The 13834-nt window shown below is 52.5% G+C and overlaps 1 protein-coding gene and 1 long non-coding RNA gene across 4 annotated transcripts in view; both read left to right on the plus strand.

Moving 5' to 3' along the window:
- The window catches only part of LOC123929103, a 38116-nt gene extending 37404 nt beyond the window's left edge, over window positions 1-712 (plus strand). The window contains exon 3 of one of the 2 annotated variants that reach the window (XR_006815885.1): window positions 481-712. This is a non-coding gene — a long non-coding RNA (uncharacterized LOC123929103). The remainder of the gene's footprint in view (window positions 1-480) is intronic. The other variant, XR_006815886.1, reaches the window with a different exon arrangement.
- LOC123929097 (cilia- and flagella-associated protein 251-like) overlaps window positions 1-13834 on the plus strand; it is a 259785-nt gene that overhangs the window by 175915 nt on the left and 70036 nt on the right. The gene's annotated exons all lie outside the window — the stretch shown is intronic.

The following is a 13834-nucleotide window of genomic DNA, read 5'->3' on the forward strand; positions in this document are numbered from 1 at the left end:
CTGCTTGCTCCTGGGGCACCTGCCCCCCTCAGGAGGAGAAGTCTATAGGTGTGGGGATCGTTGGTCACACACGAATAACTGGAAGCCTTCCACGATGAACAGAATGTCCCCTGTGCTTGACAGGTGCATGGTGGGACCAGAGGCTAGAGCGGTTAGCACGGCTGGCCCTCTGGGTGCTCTGACAGGAACACACCTGGGAGTTTGCCAGTGGCCAGGGATGTAGGACGCTCTATGAGGAGGGGACGGTGTGTAGAACAAGGGGTCACAGGAGGCCACCCATGTCCCATGGACGACAGGACAGGGAGCTCCCGCACGCCCTCTGAGGGGGCGCTCAGAACCGCGGCTGAACACCCAGCATCTTCCTCGAATACGATTAATTCTTCCCATCAGCAGGGACGTTAAAACATTTTTATATTGAAGCCAACAAGAATATATCACAGTAAAAAAGCAAACATTGCATGATTTTTCTTTCTTTTTTAGGACTGAATTCTTAGAAGTGAGGTATGTTTCGTGTCTCCCCAGGCCTCGCTGAAATGTCCGTGGCAGTGTCGGCACTCGGGGCCCGAAGGACGGGGGCTTCAAGGGGCTATTGATGGTGAGGGGTCACTCTGCGGAGGTTCTCATCTGGGGGTGAGCTGCGAGCAGACCCGCGTTGGAGACAAGTGAGGTGGACAGTTCGCCAATTACTGAAGCCAGGAGGACGGCTTGGAACCTGCCGGAACAGCCAACGTAGAGTCCCCATGGAGGGGAGGTCAGCTGGGAGAAGCAGAGGGTCCGCCCGGGAAGACTTATGAGTGCCGCGGGCTCTGAGCGTCAGAGGTCTTACCGGGCAGACCCCTCTGAGGCTCAGAGCCCGCGGCACTGGCTGGGACTGCAGGACCCGTGAAGCATCTGGCGTCTGCATCCCACTCACCACGCCACCATGCTGTGTGCTCGCAACATCAGTAACCGCACAGTGCAGCCCCACGAGTGCTTCCCGCACGCCTGGCAGGCTATGGGCTCGCACTCTCCGGAGGATGTTCACCCGCGAGACAGCTGCTGAAGCAAGAGCTGTCTCCAACTAAGTAGAGCACAGCTCAGACAGGTGCCCAGGAGCACATCCAGAGCCCAAGGCCCCTCTAGCCTGTCACTGTTCCCTTGGTCCCAGGTGGTCAGAGGTTCCGTACAGGTATTTCTGGAGAGAAGGCAAATGAGCAGCATCTCTCGCAAAACTGTCCTTTTACTTGGAAAGGAATGCGCTCACCAAAGTTTCCATCCGTGCTCACAGACAGGAACCAGGCCACGTGGCCCACGTGGCCGCAGGGAGCCTGGGAAGGTGAGCCGTCATCAGGAAGCATGGCCGCCCCAACACGCTCAGGGTCCTCTCAAGGAACAAGGGGGTATGGTGAACGCATGTCAGCTGACGTGGCTGTCCCCACCGTCCTGGGATGTGATTACCATTTTCATAATTTGACGGAGGAGGGGATTAAGGGACAGGAAAGCCAGGTCATTTCTTTCCTGAAGACTACATCGTAGACGGGGAACCACATCTCTCTGAGACCATAGAAAACCTGAGAGCAGGACCGTGTGTTTGTCCTTTGCCCTGTGTAGCTGTGACCCCATCACCAGACACTGTGTCACTTGGCTCGATGCCTGATCGAACGCCTCGCTGATGGCCCAGTAAAGTCCCATGCACGTCTCAGGCTTCCACATCCTCTGTCTCAGAGGAAAGAGTTCCGGAAGCCTCCCCACCGGGCTGTGCAGTTCCTCTGAGCCCAGGCAGTGCGGGTGTGCCAGGAGGACCAGGTTCGGCTGACTGCCAGCCAGCCACGTTCAGTTGAGCTCACCAGGACCGAACAAGGCCTGAAGTGTCTCAAGGAGTGTTTTTAACAAGTTGTAAATAATATCTCATCAAGTTCCATTGCTGCCTAGAATTGATGCAGATGATGAAAAGCAGTCATGATCCCGTGAATCATTTCTGTCTGTTTACAAGAACATTTCATTTGCCTCCTTCCAGAAGGATGCACAGAACACGCTTTAAAAGAAGATGTAACTGGTACTGACATAAGGGAAGGCTGTGTTGCATTCGGAATCCTCACTGGCTCGTGTGGTCTGCAAAAGAAGGGAAACACGTAATTACTGGGGATTTAAAAAAAAGTACTCAGAGATAATTTGTCTTAAGAAGAAACATGGGCATCTGCAGAACGATGACCTTATCTCTCCATGGTGTGCTCTTGGGTCAGAAACGTGGCCGCTACCCTGCCATGTGATTACTGGCTTCTGGCCCGGCTCTCTCACTCTTGAAGAAAGGGCGTATGTCTCGGCCTCCTGCAGAACCACCCCGCTCTTGCCCCCTGTCGCCCCTGCTAAGGCTGAGCACAGACCTCTGTATGTTGGCACATGAACTAAGGAGTAAGCCTCTGAAAGAAAGTCGGAATATCCCTGATGGGGAAGTCTTTCCTGCTACAGCGACCCTCTGTATGACAGTTGGGCTTAAGGAGGTAGAGGGGGGAGCTCGGACGACCAGGGTTGCATCAGCCAGCGAACCGAGCAGCCGTGCCATGTAACAAAGCATCCCGACCCTCAGTGGCTTGAGACAAAGGCTCTTTCTTCTCATGACCAGAGGGCTCTGCGGGTTGATCTCGCTACAGCTGATCTGGGCTACCCTCGTTTTGGGGTGGGTGAGCGGGGCATGGCTCCAGGCTCCTGGGTAGACTCAGGTCTTTTCCTCGGATTTCTCCAGAGGCCACATCTGAAGTGGCACCTCTGCCTAGTGCATAACCTTCTCGGGGGATCCCAGGAATGCAAGCTCGCCCAACTCCAGGGCACAAGGACATGGCAAGCTCTGGTGGCGTTGTATCTACAAATATCTCATTAGCCCAGAAAGGTCACATGGTCCACCCATGTGCACCCATGTGCACCTCCCTCCCAAAGGCAGGGAGCAGGGTTGGGCCTTGGGGCCCTTGGGCTGGGGGAGGGGCATGGGGCCGGGGGAGGGGCTGTGGGGCCAGGGGAAGGCTGAGAAGTAAGATCTATAATGAGGCAGTGAAGCCTCCAAGCCAGAGATTCAGTCTGTCCCAGAGGAAGCCGTGGGGTGGGGGGAGCAGAGAAATGCAGGAGAAGCAGAGGGAATACACGGAGTGGACAGCAGGCTGAATGTGCGTGGGGAGGGAAAGGGCAAATCTGTCCCAGATCCCCCAAGTCCGGGTTTCTGCCCCAGAAAGGTGAGAGCCACAGGTATAGGTAGGGCATTCCTGAGGGACACATCCCACACGTTGCCAAGATCCTCCGGGATGGAAAGGTCACAGCAGCACCTGCCTTCCCCTGCAGAGAAGCTGTGACCCCTAGTTTCCCCACAGTCAGTCGGTCTGTTAGCAAATACCTCACCGTGCATGGAGGTCTGGATGGCGGGCAGGCGAGCAGACCTGTGCCAGCGTGGGTCTTCTTACCATCCTCGGCTGCCACCCGGCCTCTGTTCCCCAGGCCCCTCTCTTCGGACAGTCTCTCGCCCAGTCCCCAAATCAACTTCCCTGTTAGTGAAGGACACCAGCTGCCACTCCTTCAGGAGACCTCCCCTTCCCCGGGATTCTGCTTTGTGGATCTCATTAGCATTTCCCTCCTGTCCCCTTGAACATTTCTCCTCAGTGTCTTTTCCTGGTGCATTTGAACGTTCAAGGAGGGGAATGTCGGCAGCAGAGATGGAGAGAAGCACTTAAGAGTAAATGGTCCAAAATCTTTTGCCTTGGAAGGGCCGGGAGCCTCCTGCTGTGGGGTTGGGTGGATGACAAGCTCCTCCGAGAACTGTGAGACCTGCTGCCCCATATGAGCAGTGACCCCAGTGACCCCCCCCCCGCCTCCTCTCATAACAGCATTGGCGTAGTCCTTTGTTTGCACTGCCCTTCTGGGCTCCTGGGGGCAGGCCTGCAGCCAGGGGAGCTGGACCACCCAGGGCCTGGCAGGGGGCGGTTTGCTCTCCTGACCACCCCACACGAGGGGAAGGGGTTCAGGCTTTCACCTACAAATTTCAACACCTGCTTCTCCCACATCAGGGACCTTCCACCTGCCTTTCGGCACCCTCCTGCACTACCCCCTGCACTCCACTAAAACTGCCCCCGTGCTAGTCTGAGCTCCTGCCCACCCTCTCCTGCCTCTTCATCACGCACAAATGCCACCTCCTCCATGAAGCCCTCCCTGATTCTCTGGCAGGAGTCATCCATGCTGCCTCCCTTCTAGGGGGTTCGTTTCGGTGTAACTTATCTCCTTCCCCACCTGACTGCGCTTCATGTCTCTGGGGAATTTGCCCCAAGCTTTACTTTCCCCCAGTACCTAACTAATGATTCCAGTGGAGCAGGTCCTTAATAAATAGGCGAGAAATCATCAAATTGGGGTGGGAGTGGCAATCGGAGAAGCGACCTGATATGTTCTTAAGAGCTCCGGTCCCCAGCTTGTTGCTTTGGAAGAGAGGAGAGTGAAATCAGTTTTTTATTGAATCTGCTCTTTGCAGAGTGATTTCGTGCTCTCTTTCATTGGGCCAATTACAGTTATGAAGATGAATTATGACAGGCAGACACCCGCGTGCCTGCATTACGTTGTGCTAGCTGTGTAATTAGTGGCCGGCGTCTAGGAGGGGAGTTTGTTGGCTGTTTCCATCAGAAAAAAAAAAAAAAACCCACACATTATGATCCATAAAAAACAATGAGCAATGATATTTTCATTTTTATTGGTCATTTTAAAACACTCGCTGATAATTTCCCCTATGCTTAATAGGCACATGCTTGTGTCTTTCAAAGTAAATCCAAAAACTTGTTGCAGAAACACATTCTTAAATGATTGTTCAGCTTCCTCCCTTCGTGAAGCCCAAATGAACAACTTCCCAAGGCAGCAGGCGTGGGGTTCCTGGAGGGCATTGACCCGGCCATATGGGGTCACCTGGGGCAGGAGGACTGGCATGAGAGTGAGCACTGACTGTCCAGCTGTCCTCTAGCCAAGGGGGTTTAAACCTGAGAGCATTTATCCTGTTTTGCATTTGAATTAAAACAGGCTGAGCCCTTCTAACAGGTATCAGTCCGTTCTGCAGATAATTAAGAGGAGGCTTGAGGTCCTGGTTGGGAACAAAGCCTTGGCTCTGGGGGGAGCGGCCTCCGCAGCCTTCAGGATGCCCACAAGACCCACCCTCCTGTCTGTACTGTGGAGCTGGACAGAACTCTGGGTAGGTGCCTGTGTGTGACTGTGACCATGTGTGTGTGAGCACGTGAGCATGGGTGCGTGTCTATTACTGTCATCATGTGTGTGTGAGCACATGAGCGTGGACACGCACATACCCGTGTTTTTGTGTCTGTGTGTTAGTGCATAGGGACATGTGTGTGCATGTGCATGTGTGTCTCTAAGTGAGCATGTGGGCCGTGTGTGTACATATGTGATCATGTGTGTCTTCCTGTGAGTGCGGTTGTCTGTGCATGTGAACGAGTGTATACCTGTGTGAATGTGGGTACATGTGTGCAGATGAGTGTGAGCACGTGTTTGCATGTGACCATGTGTGTGCATGTGTGTGGACACGTGTTTGCGTGTGTGTGAGCACATGTCTGCGTGTGAGTGGGTGGGCGTGAGCATGTGTATGTGTGAGCATGCATGCACACGTGTGTGATTGTGTCTGTGTTAGTGCATGGGCAACGTGTCTCCATGTGAGTGTGCACATTTGGGTCATGTGTGAACATGTGATCACGTGTGTATGTTGTATGTGATTGTACATGTGAACAAGTGATTGTATGGGTGTGTGTGTGAGCACGCATGACTATGTGTTCCCATGTCTCCAGAAGCCCCTGTGGTGAGTGAGTGGGGATGAGAGGTCAGGATATGCTGCAGGGCTGGGCTCCGTGCAGCATCAGGTGAGGCGGGGCAGCGGCTGTTAGGCAAGGGGGCCAGGCCCCAACCGTGTGTGCTCCTGGCTGTGCCCCATGGGCATGTGGCCTCTCCCCGAGCTGAGCGTGTCTGCCACAGGCCCGCCAGCGCCCTGGGCTTCTCTGGGACCGATACACAGGTTACTCCTCCTGCATTTCCGCTGTGCGCACTGCTCTGCCAGCCCCTGCGGTTCCCCCAAGCAAGGTTGCAGCTGTGGCCTGGCATCTGCTGGGCCGTGGCAGCTCTCCATCTGTCCTCTTGCTTCCTGCAGCCCGCTTGGCTCTCTTTGGCTCTGATTCCAGGTTGGGCAGGAGGGTGGGAGGCCCAAGGGTGAGTGGGCCTGGCCCTCCAGCCACACCTCTGCCCTTCCCAGCCTCCCTGGCGTCTGGGTCTTCTCCCCAAAGTCACACGGGGGGGGGGGGACCGGGAAGAGTGAGGGCCAGAGCTGGGAGCCAGGCTCAGGAGGCAGCCAGCATCCGGCTCTCCATCCCGTCGAGACTCTAGGCTCGCTTCGGGGGGTGCGGGGACCCTTGGGTGCACGGCAGGTGCGGCCTCCTGGCAGGCCTCACCTCTTCCTACGACTCCAGAGAAACAGTTTCATCAGGGGCCTTCCCAGACTGAATCTCGGAGCCCGGGCCGTGCCAATAAGCGTTGCCAGCATTAAGCAGAGAGCAGCTGTGGGACGGCCTAGGACAGGCTCAGCACCATGGTGGGTTTGGCAGGGACCGGTGTGGAGGCCTCCCTCCGAGGACGAGCAGCCCGCCGGGCCCTCCACCCCACCTGCTCTCACCACAGTGGATGTCGGCTTCCCCGGGGCTGGGGGGAGTGCAGGGTCAGGACGTTCCAATGCCGGTTTCCCCAAATCTCACCCCGTTTTCTTCCCCTGGCACAGTTTGGCTCAGGCTGCAGGAGGGCAGACCAAGGGGCCCTGCCACCATCTCTCCAAGCCTGGAGAAGCTGTCGAGGGGCCCACACAACATCATCCACCTGGCAGGGGTCCAACCCCCCCACACACTGGAGACCTGGTAGCGTGGCCTCATTTTGAACCCGAGGTACCTCTGAAGGAAGCTCTGTCCCTCCAGGCTGAGCACCAGGTGGCTGAGGATGGTCCCTCTCTGTGTCCCCACCTCTGTCCTCACCCACCCACTCTGCCCCCAGCTGCAGAAACTCAGACACACATGCGCCACAGACCTTCCCCCTGTTCTCCAAGCCCCTGAGCCTTTGCACACACTGTTCTCTCTGCCTTAAGGTCCTTCCCTTGGCTCTGCTGGGGTAATTCCTACAGGTCCTTCCAGACCAGCCCGTATGGTGCCCCTGAGCCTGCATGGCAAGCACAGTCCTCTGCTACTGGGTTTCTTCCCCTCTGTGACCACCCCTCCTCTGCCCCCTGAGGCTGTGAGCTGGGTGGGCAGCTTTCCTACCGCTCACCCCAGCCACCAGCCAGCTAGCACACAGCAGCCCACTGTGCTCATTAGGACCCTTCCTCTGGGGTGAACGAGTGGGAAAGACAGCAAGCTCCCACAGAGACAGAGGGTGTGGCGACGAGGCCCAGGGATCGGACAGCAGGGTGTGGGTTTTGGGGGGTGGGTGTGTGTGAACTCAGAGGGTTTGTCCATGGCCCTTCCCCTGACGGTTGTGTGGATGGGGGACATGGCCAAATTGGGTAGGTCCACCGGTCCAAGTGACACCAAGACCTATCCCTCCTGGTCTCCCCATGTGCATCTCAAGCTCCCACCTGGAGGCCAGCCCTTCCCTGCCCCATGCTCCCTTGCCCCACACCCTACCTCTAGGACATGGGAGGAAAAAGCCAGGCAGGGGGCCCCTCCCGGTGCTGACGTTGGATGGGGTAGTGGGTGGTGCACAGAGCTGTGGCAGGTCCTGAGGTTAGTGTGTAGCATGGGGTCAGGGGAGGCTCCACTCTGCACTGCCATCTGGTCTACGGAGAAGGGAGATGCAGGGCTGTGGACCTGGGAGCCTGGTGGCCATACCACAGGTGTTCACAGGGCGTCAGATGTGCCTTTTAGGGTCACAGCGTCCGGCAGCCTCCGTGAGCTCACGTCCACGCTGCGGTACTCATTGCCCACAGCACTGACGCCCGCCCAGCCCCGCACCAGGGAGCAAGGACTCCGGCCAGCAAGCCTGCAGTGGGAAGCAGGAGAGCTGCACGGGGAGCCCAGCGAACACGCCCGGGCAGGCGTTGCCAAGTCTGAGCGGGTCCCCACAAGCCTGCAGCGGTGCATGCAGTGGGTCTGTGAGTGTGGGGTTCCTGTGGTGGCTCTGGGAGCCGGCCCTGTGGAGCAGTGTCCGGGTGGCGAGGGCGGAGCAGCCAGGCGGTCATCTGGGCACATACTCGCCGGCAGCCCGGCCCCGCCGTGGTTGCGCAGCACCTTGTCCACCATCCAGATGTAGCCGTCGATCAGCGCCCTCATCTCCGGGGTGAAGGACTCAGACATTCACCCCTCTTCACTTCAGAGAGATTGTAAACTTCTTGGGGGCAAAACGCTAATCACCTGCTTCACGTGGGCTCAGGCAATTTTCATCCGACCCCTGTGATGTCTACGAGTTGCATCTAACGCTAAGGACACGAGATGAGCAAACTCAATGGACACTTGTCTGCGTGTGGGTTATTTGTGGAACCACAGGCTTGGTGCCATTCCCCAAACTCCTTTTTAGAGAGCGTTAATTTTCCACAGTACCTTGTACATGCACAGTCCCGTCGCTCCACTGGGTGTGGAATGATGCTCTGCCGTCCCCTCCTCCTTGCACTGTCTGCAGACCTCAGAGGTCTGGGGGGACTGAATAGGCCAGAGGAACGCAAAGCCCTACTTGGCTCATCCTGTCAGGTGGGTTTGAGGCCACTGGGCCCGCAGGAAGTGCTTCCCGTTCACGTGTATGTGAAGGAACATGCTCCAGGCCTGGTTTGGGGCATCGGTTTCAATTTCTTCCCCTCATAAATGTTAACTTGTAGACCTACTAACTGCCAAGTTTAGTGTTTGATATTTAATTTAATTCGACAGATATAACTGGGCACCTGACTTGACTCACTCTGCTTTCCCCCATTTACTCACTACTAGAAGGTCTAACAAGCAGGGGGAAATGTTCTAGTATCATCCTAGCATTCTGAACAGTGAAGTAGATTTTTAAAATAGCACAGCAAATCACACATCCCTACCCAAAATACAATAAATCTGTGCCCCCCACACCAAAGACTGAACAACAGAAATGACACCCTTTGTCTTGTGTCATAACCAAGCTAATGAGAGTCGCCAACTTCCCAGCTGTGTAAGGAGCCTCAGGCAGCCTGAAGAGCTGCCTTCTCCTGGAGGAGCTGTGGCAGGCCAGAGGCTCGGCTTGGAAAGGGAAACGGGAGCTGTGCCCGGAAGGAGGAGGAGCCATGAGTGGTTTGGCAGCCTTTCCTTCTGGTCCTGGCACAGCTCTCGGGAGGCAGATCCTGGCACGAGCACGTTCTTGATGGCTGAGCCCCCGCAGAGCATGGGGGACACGATGGTGATGGGAAAGACTGGGGCCTGTCACCTGCTTCAAGCTGCAGAAGACACAGGGTAGTTCAAGCACCAGCACTTGCCATGGGCTCGTTGTGTCACCTGCCTTCTAGCATAGAAATCCCGTCCCCCAGGCCTTAGGGCATAGCTGTATTTGCAGAAGATGCCTCATGGCGGTAGTGAAGGTGAAGTGAGGTCACTAGGATGGGACCAGGCCTGATATGACGGGTGTCCTGGTAAGAGGTGGAGATCAGGACATGGACACACAGAGAGGGATGAGCGTGGGAGGACATGGGGAGAAGACGGCCGTCCACGTGCTGGGATAGCTGCTCTCGGCAGAACCGGCCCTGCCCACACTTGGATCCTAGGTCTCCAGCCTCCAGGAAGTGAGGAAGCACATCTCTGCCCTTTCAGCCCCCAGAAAAGGTCCTCCGAGGCCCAAAGACCCCACAGCAGCCAGCCATTCATGCCTTTCAGGGGCACTTTTCTCACTGATGTTACCAGACAAGTTATTTTTAGAAACTGAAATGGCGCCCCTTGCCTGGCTCACAACACTGGGCTCCGTTCCCGCGCACAGGAGACCCACATCCTAAGGCACGGACCGCCTGCCATCCGACTTGCTGGTGCCAATCTCGGTCCCAGGGTGACCTTGTAGAGGGTTCTCCTTGGTTGCTCTTACTGAAACTCTGTCCAGGTCAGTTGACAGCAGAGTCTCTCTCACAGGGGGTCACATCGGCCACACAGAGAAGAGACAAGAGTAACTTCGTTTCCCTTTGGTGTCGAGGGGGGTACACTCGCGTTGGTGTCCACAGCTTGCACTATGTAAATGTGCAGACCTCGTCCTCAGTGGGCTTCGTGGAAGCCGGCAGTCCTACAGGCCTTGAGGGACATTTCTGAGGCCATTCTTCCAAGGAACCATAAGTAGTCTCCAAACACAGGAAACGTTCCTCAATCTCATGAACATTGACAGAAATGCAAATTACAACTGCCTTATAATAACAGCATTTTCCACATCCCAGCAGCAAAAACGAAGGGTGGCCAGTATCCAAGGTGGGCAGGGTCTTGGGACACAGGCACCTTTTTCTACATAGTTGGTGGGAGTGTCAGTGAGTCACGCATTTTGGCAGGAAGTTTGCTGATGCGTCTCAAAATAAACGAGAGGCCTCTTCCATGACCTACGGTCTTCTAGAAATGTAGCCTGCAGTGATTTTCACCGTGCTGTTTGTTTGAAGTGCAAAATTTGAAAATTGCCTAAATCACCCTTAGCAGTACAAAATAAATAAGTTATTGTACGTGGGATAACAGAAGATCATGGGTCCACGAAGATGAGCAGAGTCGGGCCGCGAGTGCCCCGTGGAGCCGCCTCTCAGACGCCGTGACATGTGCAGGACGGTGTTCGGTGCTGAGTGGCTGTTACTTTTTTGTCACAAAAGGTCTATAGCAGTGCTGGCTTTGGGGAAGAAGCCTGTCCCTCACCATGAGGACAGCTGCCAGGGTGCCATGGGCACTCGCTCTGGCCTCACAGAGCAGGGCCAGGGAAGGGGCACCTGAGAACCACGTCCTTTTAAAAGACTATAACATACTGTTTTTAAAAAATTTTTTTTATTTATTTCTTATTTTTTTATAAACATATAATGTATTTTTATCCCCAGGGGTACGGGTCTGTGAATCGTCAGGTTTACACACTTCACAGCACTCACCATAGCACATACCCTCCCCAATGTCCGTAACACCCCTCCCCCTCTCCCAACCCCACCTTCCCCCAGCAACCCCCAGTTTGTTTTGTGAGATTAAGAGTCACTTATAGTTTGTCCCCTCCCAATCCCATCTTGTTTCATTTATTCTTTTCCTATCCTCCTAACCCCCATGTTCATCTCCACGTCCTCATATCAGGGAGATCATATGATAGTTGTCTTTCTCAGATTGACTTTTATTTCACTAAGCATGATACACTCTAGTTCCATCCATGTTGTCGCAAACGGCAAGATTTCATTTCTTTTGATGGCTGCATAGTATTCCATTGTGTATATATACCACTTCTTCTTTACCCATTCATCTGTTGATGGACATCTAGGTCCTTTCCATAGTTTGTCTATTATAGACATTGCTGCTATAAACATTCGGGTACACGTGCCCCTTCAGATCACTGCGTTTGTATCTTTAGGGTAAATACCCAGTAGTGCAATTGCTGGGTCATAGGGTAGCTCTATTTTCAACATTTTGAGGAACTTCCATGCTGTTTTCCAGAGTGGTTGCACCAGCTTGCATTCCCACCAACAATGGAGGAGGGTTCCCCTTTCTCCGCATCCTCGCAAGCATCTCTCATTTCCTGACTTGTTAATTTTAGCAATTCTGACTGGTGTGAGGTAATATCTCATTGTAGTTTTGATTTGTATTTCCCTGATGCCGAGTGATGTGGAGCACTTTTTCATGTGTCTGTTGGCCATCTGGATGTCTTCTTTGCAGAAATGTTTGTTCATGTCCTCTGCCCATTTCTTGATTTGGTTGTTTGTTCTTTGGGTGTTGAGTTTTCTAAGTTCCTTATAGATTTTGGATACTAGCCCTTTATCTGATATGTCATTTGCAAATATCTTCTCCCATTCTGTCAGTTGTCTTTTGGTTTTGTTAACTGTTGCCTTTGCTGTGGAAAAGCTTTTGATCTTGATGAAATCCCAATAGTTCATTTTTGCCCTTGCTTCCCTTGCCTTTGCCATTGTTCCTAGGAAGATGTTGCTGTGGCTGAGGTTGAAGAGGTTGCTGCCCGTGTTCTTCTCAAGGATTTTGATGGATTCCTTTCTCACATTGAGGTCCTTCATCCATTTTGAGTCTATTTTCATGTGTGGTGTAAGGAAGTGGTCCAATTTCATTGTTCTGCATGTGGCTGTCCAATTTTCCCAGCACCATTTTTGAAGAGGCTGTCTTATTTCCATTGGACATTCTTTCCTGCTTTGTCGAAGATTAGTTGACCATAGAGTTTAGGGTCAATTTCTGGGCTCTCTATTCTGTTCCATTGATCTATGTGTCTGATTTTGTGCCAGTACCATGCTGTCCTGATGATGACAGCTTTGTAATAGAGCTTGAAGTCCAGAATTGTGATGCCACCAACTTTGGCTTTCTTTGTCAATATTCCTTTGGCTATGCGAGGTCTTTTCTGGTTCCATATAAATTTGAGGATTATTTCTTCCATTTCTTTGAAAAAAAATGGATGGTATTTTGATAGGGATTGCATTAAATGTGTAGATTGTTTTAGGTAGCATAGACATTTTCACAATATTTATTCTTCCAATCCATGAGCATGGAACATTTTTCCATTTCTTTGTGTCTTCCTCAATTTCTTTCATGAGTACTTTATAGTTTTCTGCATATAGATTCTTAGCCTCTTTGGTTAGGTTTATTCCCAGGTATCTTATAGTTTTGGGTGCAATTGTAAATGGGATTGACTCCTTAAATTCTATTTCTTCTGTCTTGTTGTTGGTGTACAGAAATGCAACTGATTTCTGTGCATTGATTTTAGATCCTGACATTTTACTAAATTCTTGTACAAGGTCTAGCAGTTTTGGAGTGGAGACTTTTGGGTTTTGAACATATAGTGTCATATCATCTGTGAAAAGTGATAGTTGACTTCTTCTTTGCCGATTTGGATGCCTTTAATTTCTTTTTCTTGTCTGATGGCTGAGGCTAGGACTTCTAGTACTACGTTGAATAGCAGTGGTGATAATGGACATCCCTGCCATGTTACTGACCTTAATGGAAAAGCTTCCAGTTTTTCTCCATTGAGAATGATATTTGCGGTGGGTTTTTCATAGATGGCTTTGATGATATTGAGGTATGTGCCCTCTATCCCTACACTTTGAAGAGTTTTGATCAGGAAGGGATGCTGTACTTTGTCAAATGCTTTTTCAGCATCTATTGAGAGTATCATATGGTTCTTGTTCTTTCTTTTATTAATGTGTTGTATCACATTGATTGATTGTGGATGTTGAACCAACCTTGCAGCCCTGGAATAAATCCCACTTTGTCATGGTGAATAATCCTTTTAATGTACTGTTGAATCCTATTGGTAGTATATTGGTGAGAATTTTTGCATCTGTGTTCCTCAAGGATATTGGTCTGTAGTTCTCTTTTTTGGTGGGATCCTTGTCTGGTTTGGGGATCAAGGTGATGCTAGCCTCATAAAATGAGTTTGGAAGTTTTCCTTCCATTTCTATTTTTTGGAAAAGTTCCAGGAGAATAGGAATGAGTTCTTCTTTAAATGTTTGGTAGAAGTCCCCTGGGAAGCTGTCTGGCTCTGGGCTTTTGTTCGTTTGGAGATTTTTTTTAAATGATTTTATTTATTTATTTGACAGAGAGAGAGATCACAAGTAGGCAGAGAGGCAGGCAGAGAGAGAGGAAGAAGCAGGCTCCCTGCGGAGCAGAGAGCCCAATGCGGGGCTGGATCCCAGGACCCTGAGATCATG

The sequence above is a fragment of the Meles meles genome, chromosome 18, assembly GCF_922984935.1.
Source record: "Meles meles chromosome 18, mMelMel3.1 paternal haplotype, whole genome shotgun sequence".
Lineage (NCBI taxonomy): Eukaryota > Metazoa > Chordata > Mammalia > Carnivora > Mustelidae > Meles > Meles meles.